Here is a 13,527-nt window from a genome sequence, read left to right as displayed (position 1 = left end):
AGGGAAAAGCCACATAAACAATATATGTTCTACCTTTTTTCGTGATTCATGAATCAAGAGTTCTATTTTTTTTTTTTAATTGTTAACTTTTCATCCATTCTGGTGTATGTGTTTTCTCTCCACATGACAGATTTTTTTTTTCTGTATTTCCTCCCATCCTTTTATTTTATGAAATTTTGTTTGCGTGGCTCTGTTCTGCGTATGTTAGTTTTCATTGCAAAGCTAGAGCTCTGCAGGAACAGTAAACTGATAAACCTAGTTCAACCCTACCAAAAATGGACTTAGAAAATAACTGGAACTCAAAAGAATGAGCCCTCTGTAGCTGTTCAGTGGTGAAAGGCAAGTTGAACTAGAACTAGCCAGGAGTAAATCTACTTCAGACAAGGATCTCTACAAGGTGTGCTCCTTGCCTGGTCTGACCATTCCGAGCACTAGATTCTTAATTTCAGTTGGCCGGTGGCTTAAGTCTGTCTGATCCAGACATCTACCTAACTCAGTATTTTATAAAATAAAAGTAACAATTAGAAATCATCAAAGTAACACTATGGATTGAAAAACTATGTATAGCTTACATACAATTTGTATAAAATATTACTTCTGTATATGATCTCTTGGTCCCAAGTTTAGAATGCTCTAATTGTCTCAATTTGGACCTGATATACAGGTATTTAAACTTCCTCTGCCCTCACCCTGATATGTGCCTGGTAATTCCTAAAGCATTTCCAAGCATCCTGGGATGTGATTGGAAAACACTTCCTGGAGACAGATTAATAATTTGACATCTTGGACCCAAAGAATCACTCAGGAGGTGATTTATTCACACTCTCACTGAGTAAAGTTTCAAGCTCAAGTAATGTCATGGTTCCACCCACTTGAACATTGACAGCACAGGGTTTTCTCCTGATCTATGAGCTCTGATACTTTTTGGGCCACCGACTGAATTTAGGATGACTTTCAGAAATGGGTCCAAATGATCAAAATCCTACAAATTTTCCTGTCCTCTTCAGCCAAGTCTCATCTGAATTCCTGCTCACTCTTGTCCAGGTCTTCCCATAACAAATTTGTCTCAGCCTTCTCTGCAGAGATGGAGTTTCAATGCTTTCTCAAAGAGCTACCTTAAGTCACATTATTCTCTCAGTCCAATTCCAACTATCTAACCTGTACCAGCCATTCAAAAGCCTTTTTTTTTATGCCTTGGAAAAGACACGGAAGAACCTCAGTCAGGCTTTCTTCTTCGTATCCATAAATTACAGAGTTTAGAAGTTTTAGTCTTAACTTCTAATTCGTCATCAGAAGGAGATAATAAAACGGGCCAAATTTTCCTAAATATATTTTTTATTTTTTATAAATTTATCTGGTAAATATTGTAGAATTGTTAAGTAATTGTCATGTAATATGAATTATTTGGTAGAATTGTTACATAATAAATTACACATGTTATAAGTCATCATACAGGACACCTGGGTGGCTCAGTTGGTTAAGAGCCAACTGGTGATTTTGGCTCAGGTCATGATCTTGTGGGTCATGAGATCTAGCCCTGCATCTGGCTCCATGGTCTAGGCTGGCTATAAGCAGATAGGGAGTCTACTTGAGATTCTCTTCCTCTGCCCCTCCCCCACTTGCATACTCTCTTTCTCTAAAGTAAATAAATACATCTTTAATAAATAGTTGTCATACAGTGTGGTAACTTTTGACCAATATATTCTCCCATAAATTCATTACTACAATCCCTAAATGAACATTTTGTCACTATCCCAATCTTTATTCCCAACTCCCAGATAACCATTATCTGATTTTGTTATTATAGATGGTTTACATTCACCAATATATTACATAAATTTGATCATGAAGTATATACCTTATTTTTCCTTTTTAGAGAGAGAGAGAGAAGAGAAAGATTGGAGGAGGGCAGAGGGAGATGGAGAGAGAGAATCCCAAGCAGGCTCCGGGGCCTGATCTCACATCCTGAGATCATGACCTGAGCCCAAATCAAGAGCTGAACGTCTAACAGACTGAGCCACCCAGGCATCCCAAGTATATAGTCTTTTTTTTTTTTTTTAAGATTTTATTTATTTATTTGACAGAGAGATCACAAGTAGATGGAGAGGCAGAGAGAGAGAGAGAGAGAGAGAGAGAGAGAGAAGCAGGCTCCCTGCTGAGCAGAGAGCCCGATGCGGGACTCGATCCCAGGACCCTGAGATCATGACCTGAGCCGAAGGCAGCGGCTTAACCCACTGAGCCACCCAGGTGCCCCAAAGTATATAGTCTTTTTTGTCTGGCTTCTTTCATTCAGTATGATTTTGAGTTCATCCACATTGTTGCACTGATCCATATTTCCTTCTTCTTATTTCTGAGTAGTATTCCATTGAAAGGGTATACCACATTTGTTTATCTATTTACCCATCGATGGGCAATTGAATCATGTCCAATTTTGAAGTTTTTCAAGTAAAGCCTCTATGGACATTGATGCACAAATCTTTGCGGATTTATTTTTAACTTTTCAAGAAACTGACAAACTATTTTCTAAGGTGCCCGGGACATTTTGCTTTCTGACCAGAAGTACCTGAGACTTTCTGTTGCTTCATGTTTGCCAACACTTGGTATGTCAATTCTTTCACTTTCAGCCATTGTACAAGTCGTGTAATGGTGTTGCATTATGGTTTTATTTTTTTTTAAGATTTTATTTATTTATTTGACAGACAGAGATCACAAGTAGGCAGAGAGGCGGGCAGAGAGAGAGAGGAGGAAGCAGGCTCCCTGCTGAGCAGAGAGCCTGATGCGGGGCTCCATGCTAGGACCCTGGGATCATGACCTGAGCCGAAGGCAGAGGCTTAACCCACTGAGCCACCCTGGTGCCCCTGCATTATGGTTTTAGTTAGAATTTCTGTGACTAGGGGCATCTGGGTGGCTCAGTCGGTTAAACGTCTGCCTTCCGCTCAGGTTATGATCCCAGGGTCCTGGGATGGAGCCCCGCATCGGGCTCTCTGTTCAGTGGTAGAGCCTGCTTTTCCCTCTCCCTCTGCCTGCTGCTCTGCCTATTTGTACTCTCTATCTCTCTGTCAAATAAATAAATAAAATCTTTAAAAAAAAGAATTTCTGTGAATAATAATCTCAAAGATGTTTTTATATCCTTACTGCATATCATTTATTGTTAATTCAATTCCCAAATGTTTTATGTGTTATTTAATTTGGTGATTTTTCTTATTACTGAACTACAAAAGTTCTTCATATATTTTGCACATAAATAGTTTGTGTGATATATATTGTGAATATTTTCTTGCAGTGTGCTTTACTGTTGGTTTCTTAATGATGTCTTTGAAAGAACTAAAGTGTTAAATTTTGATAGAATTCAATATATTATTTTTTTTCTCTTTCATGGCTCAAGATTCTTTTGTTCTGTTAAAGAAAACCTCCTATACCAAGGTCACAATGATTTTCCCCTATTTTTTATCGGAGTAATATTTTTAGGTCTAAATATCATTTGAACTTGGGTTGATGGTCTTTTATTTGTTCTATGTAGACATTAAATTGATTAAACATCATTTATTGAAAAGATATTCCTTTTCCCCCACTGAATTATCTTGGCTCTTTTGCCATAATCTAAATGACAACATCCGTGTGGGTCTATTTCTGCCCTCTCTATTTTGTTCAGTTGGCAATATATTTATCTTCTTGTCAATGGAAAATTCTCTTTGTTATGGCTTAAAGTTTTATATTAAAGTCCTCCAAGTTTTTTCCTCTTTGGGCATATTTTTTGTACTAGTCCTTCATGTGCCTTAGGTCTGTGTTCTATGTTCTCCTTCTTAGGAAGTAATAAGCTTTAGTATCCATTATTCATTATTGCAGAGCTCAAAATATTTTGAACTACATATCTAAGGAGATTTTCCTCTCCCTTAATACAATCTGTATTTGGGGAAGGAACATTCTTTTCTCTTACTCACATACCCTTAAATTGAGCTTTTGCAGTAAGGACTTTTTATAGTTCTTGGATTTTTTTTTTCCAATAAAAATCATGTTAAATTTCTTATTCTGGTTAGGGATGTTAAGTACAATTGATAGAGACTTGTTAAGAGTTAGAATACCTTGGACATCACCTTGTGGTCTGTGATACCAGAATTGCTTAAGGATCTTTGAAGAAAAACAGGATTAGACCAATGTGCACAACTAGAGTTGTTGGAAGCCAAGATCAGAAGCTAAATGTGCTGTTGAAGGGAATGGAAGAGGATGGAAGTGGGGTACAAGTTCTGAGATCCAGGAAGTAAGATTAGTAAGGAGCCAGAGAGAGGATAAGCGAGGAAACAACTACTTAGAGTATTGATCATATGATTGCTTTCTTTCTTTCTTTTCTTTTTGTTTCTTGCTTGCTTTCTTGCTTTTTCTTTTTTACTTTGGGATGGTAAATTAAGGAACCATACATTTAAAGTAACAAGATACATACTATAGCTTGTAGATATTGAGTGCACATTCCACATGCAGATATTGTTCTAAGCATTTGCAAGAAGTAACTGATTCAATCCTCTGAACAACCCAATGAGTTCCATTTATTAAAAAGTTCATTTTGGAAAGCCAAAATAGAGACAGACATCAAATAACTCCATCTATCTCCCTAACTAGTAAGGAGGGAAAGAGTGTTGAGGAGTGTGAGGTCCAGATTTGAACCCAAGTAGTTCCAAAGCCCCATGCTATTATCCTCTTTAGGTAGGTAACCTCTTCAGACTGGATAGTAACAGACCTCATGCTGGATCTTTTTCTTTCTTTCTTTCTTTCTTTCTTTCTTTCTTTCTTTCTTTCTTTCTTTCTTTCTTTTCTTTTCTTTTCTCTTTCTCTTTTTTCTCTTTCTTTTTTTTTTAACATATAATATATTTTTTTTTTAGGGCTACAGGTCTATGAATCATCAGTCTTTCACAATTCACAGCACTTACCATAGCACATTGGATTTTTGTTTAGATTTGCTGGTAGTTCTTTTATTGTCTAGTATTACAGTAATTTTTTTGTTGGTGGTGTATGTATTAAATGATTTCATCTGATTCCAAAATAAGGCTAATTTTTATAGAGTAATAAGTCGTGTAAACGTTATGGTTCTGAACAGTTTTAACCTATAGATTTCAAGTTCAGAGTTAGGCTGTTCTAAGTATCATAAGATTTGTGAAACCCCCATGCTGCTTAAATCTCACTTTTTCCTTTCTAATAGGTCTCATACATTTTTATGAGTGGATATACGCCTTTGGCCCTTTGACAACACCAAAGCTTGTGAACGCAAAATTCTATGTTGAATTTGACTTGGGTAAGATGTCTTTTGTTAACTACAGATATACACATTCTCACACGATCGCTGCATTGCTCCTAAACTGGAGCAATGTTTTGTTATTTTAAAGTTTTGTTATTTTTGTAATTTAAAAAATATTTTTAAAATATTTTAATGCTCATTTTCTAAGAAAGCTTATTTAGGACTGAAGTGATCTTCTTTAAAGGAAAATGCTGAAAAAGAAATACCCTGGACCCTGAAATTTATAAATACATAGAGATTAAAGAAAAACTCCTCAATCATAATGCAGTGTCTGAATTTTCACTATGCATGTCTATAGCCATATTTTCTTCATATTTGGAATTGGCCTTGGGTCATGAATTGGGGATGCAAATTGGTAATATCTTCTCTAGGGTTTAGTTCTTCTTTGAAAGTATTTGAACATTAGCAAAGGAGAGTGCTAAAATAACTATTCACTTATTATATTAGATATTTTTGGAAGATCCACTTCCACTCTGAGTCCAAAAAGAGTATTATCTGTGGTTAGGAGCATGGACTGTGCAGGCAAACTTGAGGCTACATCTGCTTTTACATATTCTCTGTATGGATGATAGTCACATTTAATTTCCACTGCTCGCAAACAAAATGATAAGAATTATGAATAATAATAGCCATAATGATAAAGCTTTACTTATCACTTAACATTTATTTATTTATTTATTCATCTACTTACTTATTTATGTATTTTCAACCTCACAACAGCATAGTTACCTGGGCAATACTGTAAAATAACAGAAAAAAGGGGGGCGCCTGGGTGGCTCAGTGAGTTAAAGCCTCTGCCTTCAGCTCACATCATGATCCCAGGGTCCTGGGATCAAGACTCACATTGGGATCTCTGCTCCATGGGGAGCCTGCTTCCCCTCCTTCTCTCTCTGCCTGCCTCTCTGACCACTTGTGATCTCTTGTCTGTCAAATAAATAAATAAAAATCTTTAAAATAAAAAAAAAATTGAACTTAAAGAGGAAAAGAAAAAACTCATCAATTTGACTAGATTGCTATAGAGCATAGAACAGAGCCAAGATGTGGATCAAGGCTGTCTCACTCAATATCATTTGATATAGATCTTTTTTGTTGATTTGGTATAGGACTGGGAATAATAAGCACCAGAAGTGGATTTACCAAGAAACTAATAAAGCTGGACCCCTCAATTGCATGGACACCTTTCAAAGCTCTGTACCTGAACTTGTGTTTATACTTTTGCATTCCTTTCCTTATGAATGGCCCTACAAATCATGTAAGTTTTAGGCCTCACTGAACCTGGATCTACCTCAGCTAGTCAAGCATAAATGTAGCTCTTCTTATTGCTAGCACCTACTTACTGTTGCTAATTATTATTATATTCATGGAACTTGTTTGTGCCGAAGTTGCAACTTCTCAGCTACCCTCTTCTCTGCTTCTTGTTTGCCGACAACATGTAACCTTTTGTTCATTCTTTGTTTGCCTGATGTTCTCTGTAAGGCTTCTTACCTATAGGCTAACTTAAACACAGATATGTATATAGAAGGCTTTGTCACATGTGAAGTGCAAAACATATATGAATTTTTATCCCTGCTATCATTAGGCAGGGGCTTTCAAGGAGTGAGAAGACATTCTAGAGAGACATGCCCTCTACGTGCCTTTCCCATCTCACTCTTCACTGCCTCTACAGTCTACCATTTATGATAGATAAATGATACTAAATGATCTGAATGAAATCTGATACTGAATGAAATACTAAGGGTTCTGTAAATACAGCATGACCTTGAAATCCATATAAGAGCAATGATAAATACATTGAAAGTCATTATCATTATCATCAGGACAATAATTATACCAGAAACTGATTATTGATGCAGTCATGGGCTAAATGTATGACCTACCTTATTTGATAATTACAAAACCTTGTGAGGTTGCAATTTGATTCCCAATATATAGAGAATGAAACAAAGTCTTGGAGGGATTAAATGACTTATCCAAGGTCATATAATAGGGACAAAGTCAAGATTAGAATTCAAATCCGTGACCCCAAATTCCTTGATCTAATCTCCACACTCGGATATCCCTCCACCCAACATTACTCAGACTATCAGTATCTTGACTCTGTTACATTAAATATGGGTATAAATAGCAAACTGATTCGGGGGGGGGAACCTCGAAAAACTAAACTCTTTATGTCTGAAGTATTCAGACAAATCATGGAGTTAATTATATATTCTAAAATTATGCAAATGATCTTTTTAGTTGTGAATTAATCAATGTTAATCACTTGAAAAATAGCTTGTAATTTCTTTTTTTTTCCAAGAAATATGCCAAAGTAGTTGAAATTCTCTTAGTAAGCTTCCTTTTTTAAAATTCCTTTTTTTTTTTCCTGGCAGATGAAGACTACTTGAGTTATTTTGGTGTTGAGCAACAGTCACAGTAGGTGATTAAATTAGAGGCAGGTGTAAAACCCCTAAGAGTTACTGGGACTCAGTTTTTTGATCACTGGGGTTATGGCTCAGCAGTAAATTTCTGACACTTGAATGCTCTTGTTTTGTGTAAGGGGGGATAAATTAATGAGACCTGCTATTTAGAAAGAAGAGTTAATAAAGGAATAGGATGAACACTGGATGAAGAAGGAAGATATAGTTCATCGGCTTATTTGAATGCAAAAGAGACACATTCTCAACTGTGGGTATTTCAAGTGCACTTTAAGCAAAATGCAAGTGGAGCAAAAGAATGGGCGATTCTCTTATCAGCAAACAGTAAACCTAGTAATTCCCATTCATTTTCAGAAGACCTCACTCTCCTGATGTTAAGTAATGTTAAGTAAAGTGTCTGAAGGTCCTCTGGTGAATGGAGCTATTGACTTTCAAAATTTTGTAAAACAACAGAACTGCAGTGATATAGAACATGGGAAATGCTTCAAGCCCATCATGAAAGGAAGAGCTGACCCCGAACTTTTGGGCAGCTCAGGTGGCTATAATTTATTTTTCAGATAAGGTTAGAGATGTATTTTCAATCTGCAATTTACACTACAGGTATGTATTTTTTTCCTCCTCAGTAGTATATCAAAGTACCTGAGAGAGCTGAATATCACAAACTATAATATGTTACTTCTAAAATTGATTGCTCTTAGGCACCTGGTTGCTCTTAGGCACCTGCATGTCTGATTTCCCCCCATTCACTTCCAAATACTGCGTTTTTTGGTTTTTTTTGAAAAAAAGTTTCTGAAATGTAAATCTTTTTTGCATTTTATGGTTTTTATGTTCTATGCTTCATAAGTTCAACAGATTTATATGGCTTGAAAAGTAAGATTAATTGTTAGTCAGATATGGTTGGGTTTCTCCACTGGGTACTACTAAACTGATGTACCAGAGTTTGATTCTTTGTGGATCAGAGTGAATCATACTGATGGACCTGCAAGTTAAGTTTCATATCCAGAACCTAATAAACTTACAATATTTTGGAATCCTTTTTTCTCAGGGTGGCTAAAGATAGGAAGTCTTTAGCTGTCAAACCCAACCAGCTCCAGGAAGGCTCCATCAGTACATTTATTTTCATATAAAATCTTACATGAATCTTTAAAATAGTTTATTGGTATATTAATATACCAGAACATCTTTTACCCTGTAATCACAGGTATGTCTAAAAAAACCCCAGTGCATTCAGGTCATAGTTATATACACAGTTATAATACATAAATAAAATTCAAGTTTTTCAGGGTAAAATCTCATGAAAAAATTTTGATTTTGTAAACAAGTGGTTCAATGCATATTTTTGAGTACTTAATAGTTCCAATACTGACAGAACCTTGGTTCTTTTATTGTGTTGCATGGTAATGTGTTGAAATTCTTTAGTGAGGAGAACTACATTTTGGTTAAAACAATACTATCAAAATGAATTATAATATGATATCATTAGAAACATCTAGCTGTGTTTTTATTTTTAAAAGGCACACATTACAGAAGTTACATATAGATCCTCAATAAATCCTTACTGATTGAGGCTTGGTGACAAAAGTTTATTTAATAACCAAGGAAATCAAATTTCATCATTTTGAGGGTACACAGAAGAAACATTTCAATGAATAGAGAGATGGGTGCTATATTTTCCCAAAGCTAGTTAGACTAATTGATTTTGTAATCCAAAATGTTTACCAATTATTTCAACTTTGTTTGGGATGACTAATAAAAAATATTATCCTAAAATGAGGAGGCAGAACATGGGATGTTTGAAATCTTCACTTCTTATTTATTATATTATAGTCATTTCATTTTCATATATTATATGTATAGAGATTTACTTCTTGTTTTGTTGACAGTTTGTAATAAGAATAAATGAAATATAAGAACTTGCAGTGAAAGTATTTATGGAGACTTTTCTGGCCCTCAGAGGTTGAGTTTTGTGTGTTTCACAACTGACTCCATTACCAAACCTTGTGACCTTATCTCTATGCCTATCCCAGACACCTAGATTCACTACCCAAAGGCAAAACTCAGCCTTGTCTAATCACATCAAAGAGGGTGACACTGTGAAGTACACACTAGCCTCAAACCTACTTTTATTTCTTGGAAATGATACACGATGACCCGCTCATTCTGATTTACCTGAACTAACCCAGTTTTAAAATTGAAAATTCCATGCTGGACAGCAAACCAGAAGGTTGGTCACTGTAGGGTATTCCAATTCTAATATTCCTGTTTTGTAAACACTCTCTATACACATACCATTATTCAGGTATTCTACCTTTTCCAAACATTCAGGGATTCAGGGGAATATTTTTTTTAAGTTTCTCTGTAAGTAAAAAATAAAAGCACCATTTCCCTAGCAAGTTTTGTTGTGCACATTTTTATCTGAGGCATAGAAAAAGAATCATAGTTACTTGATGCTTCTCTGACTCATGTTCCTCCTTAGTGGTTGGGCAAGCATTTTCTCCGAGATGCCTTCTGGGAGAAAATGCTTACCAGTAGTTTATGTCTGGGGAACAGTCATGCCTAGCCTATATGAATCTTCACTCCGGGTGGGTCAATGAGAGGTTGTTCTGTCAATAAAACTCACTGAGGATGTATGGTCACACTTTTGTCACCTTAGACTCAGAGCCTCAGCCCCTATGTCTGAGTCTCACACTAAGAATAAATACTATTAGATGCATATCTTACCTATTTTCTTTGTCTTCTGTTAAGTGAGTGTGATGCTATGCCCATCCAGGTTCTCTTGAGTCCAGATCACTTACAGCTATGGCCTCTGCCACATTGCCTGACCTTAATTTTGGAAGAAAGGAAAGAGATTGCCTCAGAGAAAAAGTGTACTTCAAGATAGATCTTTAGTCGCAAATGAAAGTTTTTTTTTTTTTACTTTTTTTTAATAAAGATTTTATCGCAAATGAAAGTTTAATGTAGTGACAGAGACTGCAGATTGAGCACCTGAGCACACAACTCAGGTGGGCACACAACTAGGTCATACTTTCCAGTCTCCATTGCAATTAAATGTGTGATTCACTCAATCACTCTTATGTGATTGAGTTCCAACCAAAGGAATGTGAATGAAAGTGACGTCACTTCTAGGACTAGTCCATGAAAGCCCGACATTTACCATTCTCCATGTTATTTCCGTTCTTTGGTGTTTTTTTTTTTTAATTTTATAAACATATATTTTTATCCCCAGGGGTACAGGTCTGCGAATCGCCAGGTTTACACACTTCACAGCATTCACCATAGCACATACCCTCCCCAATATCCATAACCCCACCCCCCTTCTCCCAACCCCCCTCCCCCCCCTTCTTTGGTTTAATGCAGATGGGTCCCTAAACAACTGTTTGAAGGGAAGCTGACTTAAAACAAGAATACTGACAATGAATTTTCTGAGTGAGAAATACATTTCTATTTTGCCAACTTATTAAATTTTTGACTTTTGTCTATATGGTACCCAGTTTACTTTAAATAATACACATAGCCCTTAAAGGAAGATTCTAGAACTAGGCTGCTAGAACTCATGTGGTCTTTTAACCTTTTTTGTGCCTTAGTTCTCTTATTAAAGTGAAAATAATGATGGGTACCTACTTCATAGTATTGCTGTGAGGATTAAATGGTTTATTACATATAAAGTACTTAGAACAGCATCTGGCATGTAAAGGGGCTAAATAATTATTACTATTTCATGAAAATGAGTTTCAACAGTAATTTTTTTTCATATCTATTTCTCCAAAGAAATCTTTCAATTTTTTTTTCTGACTGGTCTTAATTTTTCAACAATGCTACATTGGAGGGTCACTTATATTCATGTTTCAAGGCTTTGAAACTATAGATATTACACGGAGACTGCCATTCTCTCATAATTGTCATCGTTTCTCCATTTTTAAAACAACTTTATTGATATATAATTCATATACCACACAATTCAACTATTTAAAGTGAACAATTCATTGGCCTTTTATATATCCATGGAGCTGTCTGTTGATCACCAATATTAGGGTTTTTTCCCTCTATTTCTGAGGGCTACCACACCCATAGTAGTTTAGGAGTTTGTTACAACTATGACCCCCAATTCTAAATTTTCATGTGCAGCCTCTTAGGCTGGATTCCCTCCTAGGACGTCTATGAGTTTTTAGCTCTAAGAAGCCAGTTGTTAGCTATTCAGCCTCAAGCGACCACTGTTTTATCAAGTGAAGTGGGTCAGGGTTCTTTGTTTCTTCTTCTTGCTTGTCATTTATATTTTGTTATCATTAGTCCTTTTTTTTTAATCCCTCCCTGGCTTCCTTGAGATATTATTGATGTAAAACATATGTAAGTTTAAGGTGTACGATGTGATGATTGATACATACATATATTGTAAGACGATTACTCACAATAAGGTCAGTTAACACCTCCATATCTTTGCATAATTGCCATTCTTTGGTGTATGGTCATGAACATTTAAACTCTACTCTCTTAACAACTTTCAAGTATATAATTCAGTATTATTAATTAGAGTCCCCATGCTATACATTAGGCTTCTGGGACTTCTTCTCGTAGCTGGGAATTTGTACCCTTTGTTAACATCTCCCATTTCTCCCAACCCCCAGCCTCTGAGAAGCACCATTCTATTCTCTATGAGTTTGGCTGTTTTAGAGTCCACATGTAAGTGGGAACATACAGTACTTGTATTTCTAACTGACTTATTCTCCTAACAAAATGGTCTCATATTCATGCATGTTGTTGCAAAAGACAAGATTTCTTTCTTTTTTGTTGGTGAATGACATTCCATTGTATGTGTATCCATTTTCTTTATCCACTCATCCCTGGTGGACACCTAACTTGTTTCCATGTCTTGGCTTTTGTGAGTAATGCTGCAATAATTACAGGATACAGATATCCTTCCAAGTGTTTTCATTTCCTTTGGATACATACCCAGAAGTAGACAGCTAGATCATATGTTAGTTCTGTTTTTAAATTTTGAGGAAGTTTCATACTATTTTCCATAGTGTTTATACCAATTTACATTCAGGATAAGGACTATCCGTTCAAAGTTGTTGGCCATGATATACTAATTTTTCCCTTTGAAGAAAGACTCTGATTTCTTTTTTTTTTTTAAAGATTTTTATTTATTTATTTGACAGAGAGAAATCACAAGTAAGCAGAGAGGCAGGCAGAGAGAGAGGAGGAAGCAGGCTCCCTGTTGAGCAGAAAGCCCGATGTGGGGCTTGAACCCAGGACCTGGGATCATGACCTGAGCCGAAGGCAGCGGCTTAACCCACTGAGCCACCCAGGTGCCCCAAGACTCTGATTTCTTAAAGAAGTTTTGATGGTCAAGGATAAATTAGTATCTAGCTTCCAGCTTGAAATTTGGCAACTGATTTATTCGTTCCAGTAAGTCATAAAATAAACTTCCTTATTTCTCTGAACCACTTAATATACAGTAATTCAGTCTCTTCCAAGGTTGTAATTCTACTTTCAGAGTAGTTGCAACAACTTTTCTGACAACTAGGTAGCAGTCCGGGGATTATGCATGCAATAAAAGGGAAGGTGAACTCTTGATGTCACACTTAGGTTGTGATTTAAGTTCCTATTTCTAGTTGTTATTTCAAAAATCCTAGAGGAGTAAGCCAAAAGTCCAAAAGATCTTCCTTGCACAGACTGACACAGCCTTGACTCAGGGTATATGGCTTTTCCCTGAATTCAGCCCTCGCTGACCCCTAGGCCGCATGCATTTTGCAAGGTACCATTTGCATAAGGATATTTGGTGGCTTACTTAAATCCTCCACTTTCATTTTACTTTCTTAGCTC

The sequence above is a fragment of the Lutra lutra genome, chromosome 6 (assembly GCF_902655055.1).
Source record: "Lutra lutra chromosome 6, mLutLut1.2, whole genome shotgun sequence".
Lineage (NCBI taxonomy): Eukaryota > Metazoa > Chordata > Mammalia > Carnivora > Mustelidae > Lutra > Lutra lutra.
Note: the sequence above shows the minus strand (reverse complement) of the source record.